The 12,500-nt window shown below is 36.4% G+C and overlaps 1 protein-coding gene across 1 annotated transcript in view; it reads left to right on the top strand.

The window, feature by feature from the left end:
• Positions 1–12,500, top strand: part of LOC106869221 (PR domain zinc finger protein 1) — a 135,777-nt gene that overhangs the window by 58,525 nt on the left and 64,752 nt on the right. The gene's annotated exons all lie outside the window — the stretch shown is intronic.

Below are 12,500 nucleotides of genomic sequence, written 5' to 3' on the forward strand. Positions count from 1 at the left end.
TGGTAGTGTTCAATGTCAAGTCAAACTTGATCTAGCAGTTTTCTGTTCACAGGTTTTTTTACAGCTGTGTGAAAAACATGTGAAAACCATTGTTTAATGCGGTTTTGTTTTTCATTTTTATTATTAGCTTTTTCTCTTGATGTGGTTGAGATTGATTTGAATGCGGTTTCACTGCAATTTCTTGTAAGTTTAGAGAGTTCATAGAGGTTCCTGCATCGGCTCATGCGATAATTTTATAGTTGTTATTTTTTTGGTGGTGGTGGTGGTTGAGGTGGTGGTGGAAGTGAAAATAACCGGTGTTATGCATAAACTGAAGATTTTGCAGTTTCTTGTTAGGATGTTCGTATTGATGATGATAATGGTGGTGATTATTATTATTATTATTATTATTATTATTCAGTAGTTTTATTTTTATAACGTGCTTTCACTTCACTACCGAGCGCAGCTCTGTGCGCCTTGGGTATGTGCTGTGGTTTGCTGTGGTGCTCTTATGTTTACTGTATTGAAAGTGTTTTGCGTAGAATGTGTGCAGTACCCAGTAGTGCAATTTTCTGTATGTTATATATATTTGTAAGTCCTGGTGTTTTTGTTATGTATTTGTCTGAATATTTTTTTATTATACCTAAGGCACCTACTATGATAGGAATTGTTTCTGTTTTTAGATTCCACATTCGAGTTATCTCTATTTCCATATTATTATTATTATTATTATTATTGTTATTATTATTATTATTATCATCATCATCATCATTATTATTATTATTATTATTCTGATGAACTGATTAAGTTTGTTTATATAATTGGTCTTTTTGCATTAATTTCTTAGTGAGAGAAATGAGAGAGAACAATAAAGCAATTAAGAACACACACACACACACACACACACACACACACACACACACACAACACATACTGACATTTTTAACGCATACACAAAACGAGCAAAAATTATCATCATTACATCATCTACCTACTCGTATCACGTGCCCAGCGCATACAATGAATGCTAACTCAAAAAAGGCGCAATTACTTACGAAACAACAATGCATGCAGTCTCACAACGTTTATTGAAATTACATACACAGTAATAGTTTCTGATTTAAAAAGGTTATGAATCTTTTGAGGGAAAGGGGTTAAATAATTTAAATCGATCTCCAATATTTCACTGGTATATTATTTTATCTACATCGGAGAACTCAAAGTCAGAGTTGATCTCGGCAGGATTTGACGTACCGGAATAAATACTTTAAAACGTTTATCCGATGCTCTGCCGAGTCTGCAGCGCATAAGCAAAGCACATTAAAAACTACCGACACACACAGCGACACACATACACACATGCACGCACACACATACATACACGCACGCACACACACGCACACGCGCGCGCGCGACGAGCTCCTTCCAGTTTCCGTCTACCAAATTCACTCGCAAGACTTTCGTTGGCCCGGTGATATAGTACAAGATACTTGCTCAAGGCCTCACAATAGGACTGAACCCATCACTACATGATTGGGGAGTAAGCATCTTCACCGCATAGCTATGCCTCTGTCTATGACCTTATATCGGCCATAGGAAAAAAAAAAAAAAACGTTAAATTAATCCAATTTCTATATTGAATCCAGAGTGTAAATGAGAGTAGTTTATAAACCATATGAAAACGCAACTTCTATATAAACCTTCACAGTGAGTCAGTTAGGAAGCCACTATGTAGTTGCTAGACCTGTAAGAAATAATACTCAACCGTCTAAAAAGAAATCAAACAAAACGAAACGAAACGGTACACATAAGATAATGTCGTCATAGATCCTCTTCAGAACGACGAGATGGTCATGGCTAGTATTTTTGTTCAAAGGTCTGTTCGTTCACGATCAAGGATTAAGCAATAATCTTAGCGTAGACTGAGTTTATTTTGTGCTCTCATAATAATAATAATTATCATTATTATTATGAGGTGGTCGAAGGAGGCAAGCTAGCAGAATCGTTAGCACGCCGGAAAAAATGTTAAGCTGCATTTCGTCCGTCTTGACGTTCTAATATTGGAATTTCGCCGAGATTGACTCTGCTTTCCATCCTTTCGGAGTCTACAAAATAAGTGATCGCTGAGTACTGAGATTGAGGTAATCAACTTAAAATACGATAAAATACGTGTCATTTAAACACTGAAGTCGATGTAATTGACTTTTCCGCTCCCTCGAAATTGATGGCCTTGTGCCAAAATTTAAAACCACTATTATTATCATGAGGTGGCAGAAGGTAGCCAGCTGACAGAATAGTTAACATGCCGGTCAAAATACTTAGCGGCATTTCGTCTGTTTTTACGTTCTAATTTTAAATTCCGGCATGGTCCGCTTTTCCTTTCATCATTTCGGGGTCAATAAAATAAGAACCAGTTGAGTATTGGGGTCGATGTAATCGACTTTCCTGCATCCTCGAAATTGCTGGCCTTGTGCCTAAAATAGAAAGGATTATTATTATGAGGTGGAAGAAGACAATGAGCAAGCATAATCGTTAGCCGATCAGAATGCTTAGCGGTATCTCGTCTGTCTTAACGTTCTAAACTCAAATCCCGCTGAGGTCGTCTTTGCCTTTCACCTTATCGAGATCGAGAAAATAAGTACCACTGGGATTGATCTCATTGATTTGCTCCCCACACACGAAATTATTGGCCTTGTATCAAAATTTGAAATCATTAGAGCTTTGCGGTATTTGTTCCAGCTCTTTAAGTTCTGAATTCAAACCTGGCCGAGGTCGACTTCACCTTTCAACCTTTCGGAGTCTACAAAATAAGTGATCGCTGAGCACTGAGATTGAGGTAATCAACTTACCCACCGACCTAAAATTGCTGGCTTTGTGCTAAAATTAGAAAGAATTATGAACCGGCAGATTTGTTTGAGCGATGGCCAAAGTGCCTTGCTGTATTTTCTTCCGCTCTTTCAGTTCTGATTTCAAATTCTGCCGTGGTCACCTCTGCCTTTCATCATTCCATGGTTGATAAAATCATGTAACAATCAGATATTGAAGTTCATATTGTGCCAAAATCAAAGACTGTTATTAAGAGTAGCGGTGAGCGAGCAGAATCGTTAGGATACCAGAAAAAATTGTTTGCGGTATTTCGTCCTTCGCATTGAGAGCTCATGTGCCACCGAGGTCAACTTTGCCTTTCATCCCTTTGGGATCGATAAAATAAGTTCCAGTTGAACTCTGGGGTCGATGTAATCAACTTACCCTCCTCCGGGATGAATGGCCTTGTGCCAACATTTGAAACCATTATTAATGAAAGCGGTGAGCGGACAGAATCATTAGCACGCTGAGCAGAATACTTAGCAGCATTTCGTCCGTCTTTACGTTCTGAGTTCAAATTATGCCGAAGTCGACTTTACCTTTCATCCTTTTGGGGTCGATAAAATAAGTACCAATCACGTACTGGGATCGATGTAACCGACTGGTACCCTACCCAAAAATCTCAGGCCCTGTAGTAGAAAGAATTATTATGACAAATGTTTAGTGGAATCAGTTCAATGAATGACGAAATATATATTTAGCATTTTAGAGATTGTTCTTTTAAGTTTTTATGAGAAATTTTTTCCGGTAATAATGAAAATAAATGCTCGTCAAAGACGGTACAACAATTAGAGGACTATTATAACCTTCCCACAAAATTTGTTGTCTTTACCAAAGTTATAAATCACTATTATTTATATATTTATTGCTTTTGAACTTGTATACAGACACACACACACACACACACACACACATGGACACAAACGAAACACACGCACCCATGCGTGTAAACATGTGCATGCAGACACACGTACAAAGACACACATGCAAACATGTGTGTGTACACACACACACACACATATATATTTATATATATATATATATATATATATATATATATATATATATATATATATACATAGATATAGATAGATAAATCGCTAAATAGACAGACAGGCAACAGACAGATAGATATATTTTTAAATTGCTGTACTTGCATTATTGTAGTAGTAGTAGTAGTAGTAATAGTAGTAGTAGTTGTAGTAGTAGTAGTAGTAATGGTGATGGTGGTAGTGGTGGTGGTGGTGGTTCGTTTTAATAGTAGTAGTCGTAGTAGCATGACCATCAATAACACTGGTGTAAACGAATTTGATCTTGATTTTTCATTAGCATCCTCTTAGTTTTCATCTTATTTTTTATCATTATTTACACCACCATTATCAATTTTTTTCATATGTATTTTGTCATTTCCTTCTAATTTTTATTTACATATTTATTGTTTTTGTGCGTGCTCATGATTTATTTTTTTTATTTTCCTCACATTTTTTTTTCTTTCCTCCTTGCTACCAAATGATTTGATGGAAAGTTGAAGACACAAAAAAAAAAATAATAATAAATGAATAAATAAACGTAATTTGCTCATATACCCAAACACACACAAGCACACGAATGCACGCACCCATACTCTCTGACACATAAACCCACATTTCATGCAGTGAACACCCAAACACGCAAATATTTGACATAAATACACACTAACAAAGACAAACACAAACCCAAAATAAAAAACAGAACTAAACTAACTTGCCCGGTCAGGCTTTGAAATATCGAAGTTGTTCTGACTATTGTTGTTGTTGTTGTTGTTGCTACTGCTGTTGTTTTTATGTTTGTTGTTTTCCTACAACTGCTGCTGTTGGTTCAGTTGCCATTTACTACATAATAATGAATTTCTCTTCAGTAAGATTGCCAGAAGCAATTAATATTTTGGACAATTACGTTTAAGAAATGCCACCGAGAATGAAGAATATTGAAAACCCAATTATATATGCGTGTACGGACGTGCACATGTGTGTGTGTGTGTGTGTGTGTGTGTGTGTGTATACTCATGCATATATACATATAAATACATACATACATATACATACATATATATATATATATATATATATATATATATATATATATATATATATATATATATATATATATATATATATATATGTAAACACAAATGTAAACACTCATTTACACACACAGATAAACAACCAAAGTCAAAGTAACATATGACTTGTTACAATTATTAAAACCAAAACGACAGTTGCGTCTGCGACAAATATAACTACTAGTGATGCTGCCGTTAGTACTGTTATTATTGCTAATGATGGTAAATATAGCAATAACGGTTGTGTCTAACGTAGGCACAATGATAGAAAAATATAGTAATCATAATTCTTTCTAATTTTGGCACAAGGCAGTCATTTTGATGGGAGGAGCAAGTCAGTTACATCGACCTCATTACTTGACTGGCATTTTATTTGATCTGCCCCGAAAGGAATAAAGGCAAAGGTGATCTCGGCAAATTTGAACTCGGAGTGTAAAGAATCTGAAGAAAATATAACAATTATAATGATTTCTGATATAAGCATAACACCATATTAAAATAATTTCTACTATAGGCACAAGGCCTGGAATTTGAGAGGAAGAGGATAGTCGATTACATCGACCCCAGTACTTGACTGGTGCTTAATTTATCGACCCCGAAAAAGTGAAAGGCAAAATTGACCTCAGCGGAATTTGAACTCAGAACGTAGCTGCAGACGAGATGCCGCTAAGCATTTCAGCCCGGCGTGCTAACGATTCTACCAGTTCGATGCCTTAATGGCATATTAAAATAATAATGATCTCACAAAGGGTCAAGGTCTCACATTTTAGGAAAAGTGAAACTGATTCATATCGACCTGCTGACTTTTATTCATTTTATCAGATTTAAAAAAAAAATCCGATAAGAAAGTAACTAGATCATCCTCACCACCAAATCGAGCGATTTGCCAGAGCTTATAAATCATATTGACCTTTCGATAGTTGAATGCCTCATCTGCGTACACTACGTAGTAGTTCACTGACTGAGCTGGTTGATCGTAGCTATTGATTATTGGTTGTTAATTTGTTGACTTTTCAACATCTTGAGATATTCGCCACTGACTCCAATAAGTTAATCTGCCGAAATAGTTCGCAATCACAGTGATGCACTTTGAGATTTCAGCGTTGTCCATGCTCGGGTGGTTACCGGGTGCTAGGCCTTACCAGGAGCCGCCTGTGATTTGGTTCGGTAATTTGCATATTCACAGCTGACCTCTATTTACATTCTAATTAATCTATAGCAGCGCTCCGCAACCTGTATGCCGTGGTACACTGGTGTGCCACAAGACGATGCTAGGTGTACCGCAGTGTAACCTGAATATAATTTTTTCCCTATGCTTTTAGTTATATTTTTAGTTCAGGTGTGCCGTCAATTTTTGATAAGGATGTAATTGCACTGCAAGCGAAAAAAGGTTGTGGAGCACTGATCTATGGGTGGGATCCGGACAAGTGCTTCTACTCCAGGTTAAAGTAGACCTGGGAACAAAAGGTAGTTCGACTCATCTCAAAACCCTGAACTCTCGAATCAGGGCTCTGCTTTTGGATGCTGTTTAAAGTCATGCCTAGAACACTAGAAATATCACAATTCAAATGTTTTAAGTAAATGAATTACTGGTATAAATTCACAGGAAAACGGTTACGAGGAAGAAAGTCATAGGGAGAAATATCACATGAAAAATAATTCACAGGATATGTCACAAAATAAAATGCAGTAAATAGTCAAGACAACGAATTGTTAGAAAGAAAAAAAATTACAAGACAGAGGGAAAAGACGCAAAAGCTACAATAAAAAAGATACAGAAAAAGAAAATGCCCCAAGAAAAAAAAAACGCGCTGGCTTATAATTTCATTTAGTGTTTTTTTGTTTCACTTTTTACCTTAATGTATAAGATGAGAGGACGCTTTTTTTTCCAGAGATGCTTCATACTATCTACAAACATTATTGACAGTTATTATACTTTCGTTCCCTGATAGCTTCATTTAATAGGGAAACACTTTCACATTTTAACCCGAAAACCACCTATATTGACAACGTATTATTTCACTTTTATTTGGATGTGGACACGACAAAAACTCAAAAAATCTCATTTTTCAACAATTGTAGTTTACTATATTAACTAATACTTTTGACGATGATATTAAGCCCAAGGAAGCAAACAACATGTGCTGACGACGCAATACAACCATGACTGTGCGTGCTTTAAACAATATATATTCCTAATGAAAAATATATACCTTAATCGGTTGATGTATATTGATAGACTTGTGCAATATAAACTCACCTTGTCTAACGTTTTATTTTCTAATCTTCTTAGTTCTGAATAAATTAATAAATATATGGAAAAATTAATAAATTACATTTTTAAAAACATTGTTACCAGCCCTCAAAGTTTTCATTTCGAAGCACACAACCTGCAACAACGTTTCCATTTTTTACGCTACGTATATCAATATACATACATCTTAAATACACACACTAACACACACATATATTCACTACAAATCAAAATCTTATCTGTAAATTATGTTTTTCACAAATATTTAGGTGCATGTGTCCATTGCTATTTAACTTTCCCAAACAAAATCACCTAAGAGAGTTTCATGTTTTCACTGACATCTCCCAGGAGAATAACTTTATTTGACTTGGATGCTCTCCAAAGTGCAGCTCTTAACTGGACATAGAATGTGTTTCTGTCTTCATCAATACTAGTTAGATGAGGAACAAAGGCAATTAACAGAGTAGCATGTTGACAGTAGTCAACTATTCATTTATAAGAGTACGAAGCGCTTTAAATTTTTTAAACACGTGAGAGCGAACTGCAAAACCAACAACACCACTGCGCTTTTCTTTTTGATTTCTCCTGCAGAAAATGGCAAAAACTACTCCAGGTTTCGTCAAGTTAATAATCACCTTCAAAATGAACTTCTAATAGGGGCGTTGTATCTGGGTTACATCGGTTCTGGTCTAGTAACACATAAAATACATTTTCAGTCCTACGTTAAAGTTTTTTTATTTAGCAGTGTACGAACATACAAACACGGAGTATTTGTGCTTCAACCAGACTTTATAATTCCTTTGATTTTGGAACGCAAAAATTCTTGGACTTCCGACATTCGCAAAAGACAGTCGATTTTTGTTTCACCTTTTCCAGAAATCTATTGGGCATGTAGTCGGTAACTGAAACTCATTGCAGTTTTGGACTACAAGACACCATCCTAGTATAGGTTTGGTGACTACATGCGTTCAAGCTGTCAGGTCTACCCACCTATATCACCACATTTCTGTCGCCAAGACAATTATACATACATACATACATATCGATGTGCGTCTGTATGTGTATATGCATGCATATGTGTGTGCATGCGTATGTTTGCATGTAAATGTAGTAAACATTTTAAAACAACTTCGAACAATGCAAGTGAAAAGTGATTTTAAAATGTGTTGTAATGTTAATAAAGGTAAACTAAGAGAAACCTTACATAGGTTGCTCAAATATGACAAAGGAATTAGTCAAAGATTTCAACAAAATGTGTTGTTTCCTTCAGACCATTCTAGTGATTTGTGACTTACAACACACTAGAATTGCCTGCGGGTAGCAATACATTTCTCTTCTTTGTTTATGATTTTCTTCTACCAGTCTTTATCTAATAATCGATATCAACCAAATTTAATTTCAATAACATCGACATCAGTATGAGAATCCATGCATTTGAGATTTATATTTCTCTAACTAGGAAAGCAATAGTCAATGAGGTTCTGTATCTGCATCAGACTCTTAATACATTTGCCAACTTACTATATATCTACCTCTCTCAATCTGTCTCACCTTCTCCTCTCGTTCTTCCATATAAACGCACACAAACACATGAGCGCACGTTTGTACTCAAATATATGCATGAAGAAATATCCATTAGTATAAGAAGCGCGTATTTCTTCAACTTGTATAAAAAGTATAAAACGAAGATAGAAAGGCAATGATGAAATTAAAGAGAAAGGAATAGATTTGCAAGTATGTATGTATGTATGCATGTATGTATGTATGTATGTATGTATGTATGTTTGTTTGTATGTATGCATGTATGTATGTATATATGTATATATATTTATACACACACACGCACACACACACATATATTAATATGCATACACACATACACATATATTTATATGCATACACACATACATACACACATATATATACATAGACACATACACACATACACATATATACATACATGTACACACACACACACACACACACACACACACACATATATATATATATATATATATATACACACACACACACACACACACACACACACACACACACACACATACACACACACACACACACACACATACAATAAGAAAGATAGAGAGACAGAGTGAACTACGTAAATTGATGGATCTCTTTCCATTCCTGAGAATAGAATTTTTAAAGATTGTTCCGTGGTTATTAAAGAGAAAGTAGTTATTCATTAGTCATTTACATTCGGGTATCATTTTAGCTAGATTTCCTACTTTTTATGATACTTTTTAGTCTATTTCTTTCTCTGGTTCTATGAAATTTCCCATTCTTCATACTTTTTGCAAGATTCTCTTTTCTATTAATTTCTCTAAATAGTCAATGACTTCATTTTTAATATTTCTCATTGATTCGCAATGATTCTTTTTCCGTCCACTCTCTTAGTTTTACAAATTTTGTCGCAAGGTTATCTTTATTTCTCTCACCTGCTTATCTATTTCTTGACGTAGAGACGCATGTTCCGAAATATATGACCATCAAACTACCTTTTTGTTAAAGGTATATTGATTTTTAAGGAATTTTTTATTCTTGCCTCCTTCTCATTTGTATTCTGTCTCATGTGTCACCAGACGATTGCTGTACCCTTTTCTGAGACTGGTGATAACTTTCAATAAGTCAAGACTTTATCTTTTATGATATTTAATATAACTATTTTTTCTCAAATACATGCTACTAGTCACCCTTGAGTTATTTCTCGTAGCTCATTTTTGCTTTAATATATGCGTGTGAGTAAGGCGGCGAGCTGGCAAAAATGTTAGCACGCCGGGCGAAATGATTAGTGGTATTTCGTCTGTCTTTACATTCTGAGTTCAAATTCCGCCGAGGTCGATTTTGCCTTTCATCCTTTCTGGATCGACAAATTAAGTACCAGTTGCGTAATGGGCCGATCTAATCGACTAGCCTCTTACCCCAAAATTTCGTGCCTTGTGTCTAGAGTAGAAAAGAATATATGTGTGTTAGTAAGGCGGCGAGCTGGCACTATGTAATCAACTTAATCCCTTTGTCTGTCCTTGTTTGTTCCCTCTATGTTTAGCCCCTTGTGGGCAATAAAGAAATAAGAAACGTTAGCACACCGGGCGAAATGCTTAGCGGTATTTCGTCTGTCTTTACGTTCTAAAATCAAATTCCGCCGATGTCAACTTTGCCTTTCATCCTTTCGGGGTCGATAAATTAAGTACCAGTTGCGTACTGGGGTAGATCTCGACTGCCCCTCTCCCCAAAAAATTTCGTGCCTTGTGCCCAGTGTAGAAAGAAGATATGTGTGTAAGTGGGTGAGTGTGCGTGTGTATATATATGTAAGTATGCATATATATTGCCACACGCTTACAAACATACCCACACCCACACACAGTCACACACACAGTCACGCATACACACTCCCTAACACACACACATACACACACAAAATTCCGAGTAGCTTAATAATCACATGAAGCCGCATTTCTTACATCAGAGTTACCCGCTCTCCCAGAAGGATTCTGTGGCAACAACTCGGGGTCCCTCACTCTTGGGTGTTTTACTGTGCGTCCTCACACCAACCAAGGGTATTCCTGCGCTCCCGATTTCATGTGTGTGTTTGTGTATGTGTGTGCATGTATGCGTTGTGTATTTGTTTCTTTGTTTATTTGTGTGTGTGTGTGTGTGTGTGTGTGTGTGTGTGTGTGTGTACTCGCATCTGTGCAAAATATGTCGACGTTATTTCCGGATTTTCGTTGACTGTGATCAGCGTTAGCGTTTTGATGTCTGTTGTAATGACTATCACTAGTTCTGTATAATTGTTGATAGAACACTATACTGATAACTCATTTGTTGAGAACCGATAAACTAATACGCATTTGAAAGTTCACATCCTTGAAAACAAACAAAAGAACGAATGAAATTTTTAGCAAAACGTGAGAGATAAAAAAAATTATCCGCCCGCGGTAAAAAAAAAAAGCCGTACTATTAAGTGGTATCAGAGAGTTTGATATAAATAAATGCTGAAGTGCTTTTGTCAGAGAGTATATACTTAGTAGAAGTGGAGGCGCAATGGCCCAGTGGTTAGGGCAGCGGACTCACAGTCGTAGGATGGTTGCTTCGATTCCTAAACCGGGCGTTGTGAGTATTTATTGAGCTGTAACACCTGAAGTTCCACGAGGATCCGACAGGGAATGGTGGCGAACCCTGCTGTACTCTTTCACCACAACTTTCTCTAGCTATTTCTTCCTGTTTCTGTTGTACCTGTATTTCAAAGGGCCAGCCTTGTCACACTCTGTGTCACGCTGAATCTCCCCGAGAACTACGTTAAGGGTACACGTATCTGCGGAGTGCTCATCCACTCGCACTTTAATTTGACGAGCTGCCTGTTCCGGTCATCGGATCAACTGGAACCCTCGTCGTCGTAACCGACGGAGTGCCAACAACAACAACAACTTGGTAGAAGCATGTGCGGGTGCATCTATGTGTGTTTGGTTAGGTGTATGTGCATACTGAGTGGATTCTTTCTATGCAATTTGAGAGAATAAGTATCTATGAATATAGTGTTTGCATGTGTGCGAATATGCAAATCAAATTGTGGGTGTCAACCAGTGACTGTATGTAAGAGAATTAATTGTATGGATGCGTATATATAGAATTAAGTTAACTCCCTCAAATTTGTGTTCCTTTGGTGTTTTTAGAACAAGTGGAAATTTACCCCGTTCATTTCTGAAATACAACAGATTACATTCAGAAAAAATATAAAACAGAACGAAGGAAGGAAGATTCGAACGCTGTTCTCAATTTATTATTGAATGTCAAAAAGGAAAGATAAAAGTTAAAATTAACCCTGGAAGAACTTGCACTAAGGTCACAGAGAATAAATATTACAAAACATTCAACGTTCAAAAGATGCTGCCAATTCGCTTCGCGCGCGCGCGTATACGAAGAGGTGCTGGAAGATACCTGGCATTTGGTAAAAGAAAATACAAGAGGATCAGTTAATTATGATTGTATTTAATATATCCCATTCACATTTTCACACACAATAAAGCACTCCTTTAGTTTTTCTAAGTCCTGTAAAAGAACTCGGTATGTTGAGCCTCCGACAAGGTCTTTCGCGACACTCTTCAGCACCTCATTGTATATGTATGTCTATATAAGTATATGCATGTGTATGTATCTATATATGTGCGTGGTGGGGCCGGTGTAGATTGTCTTCTACAGTTTCACTTAGTGCACATCCTTGAATCTGATACAAATGCAGTCTTATTCTATTATTCTAATGTTTAGCAAACAACCAGAATCTTT

Source organism: Octopus bimaculoides, chromosome 8 (assembly GCF_046866305.1).
Source record: "Octopus bimaculoides isolate indiv1 chromosome 8, ASM4686630v1, whole genome shotgun sequence".
Lineage (NCBI taxonomy): Eukaryota > Metazoa > Mollusca > Cephalopoda > Octopoda > Octopodidae > Octopus > Octopus bimaculoides.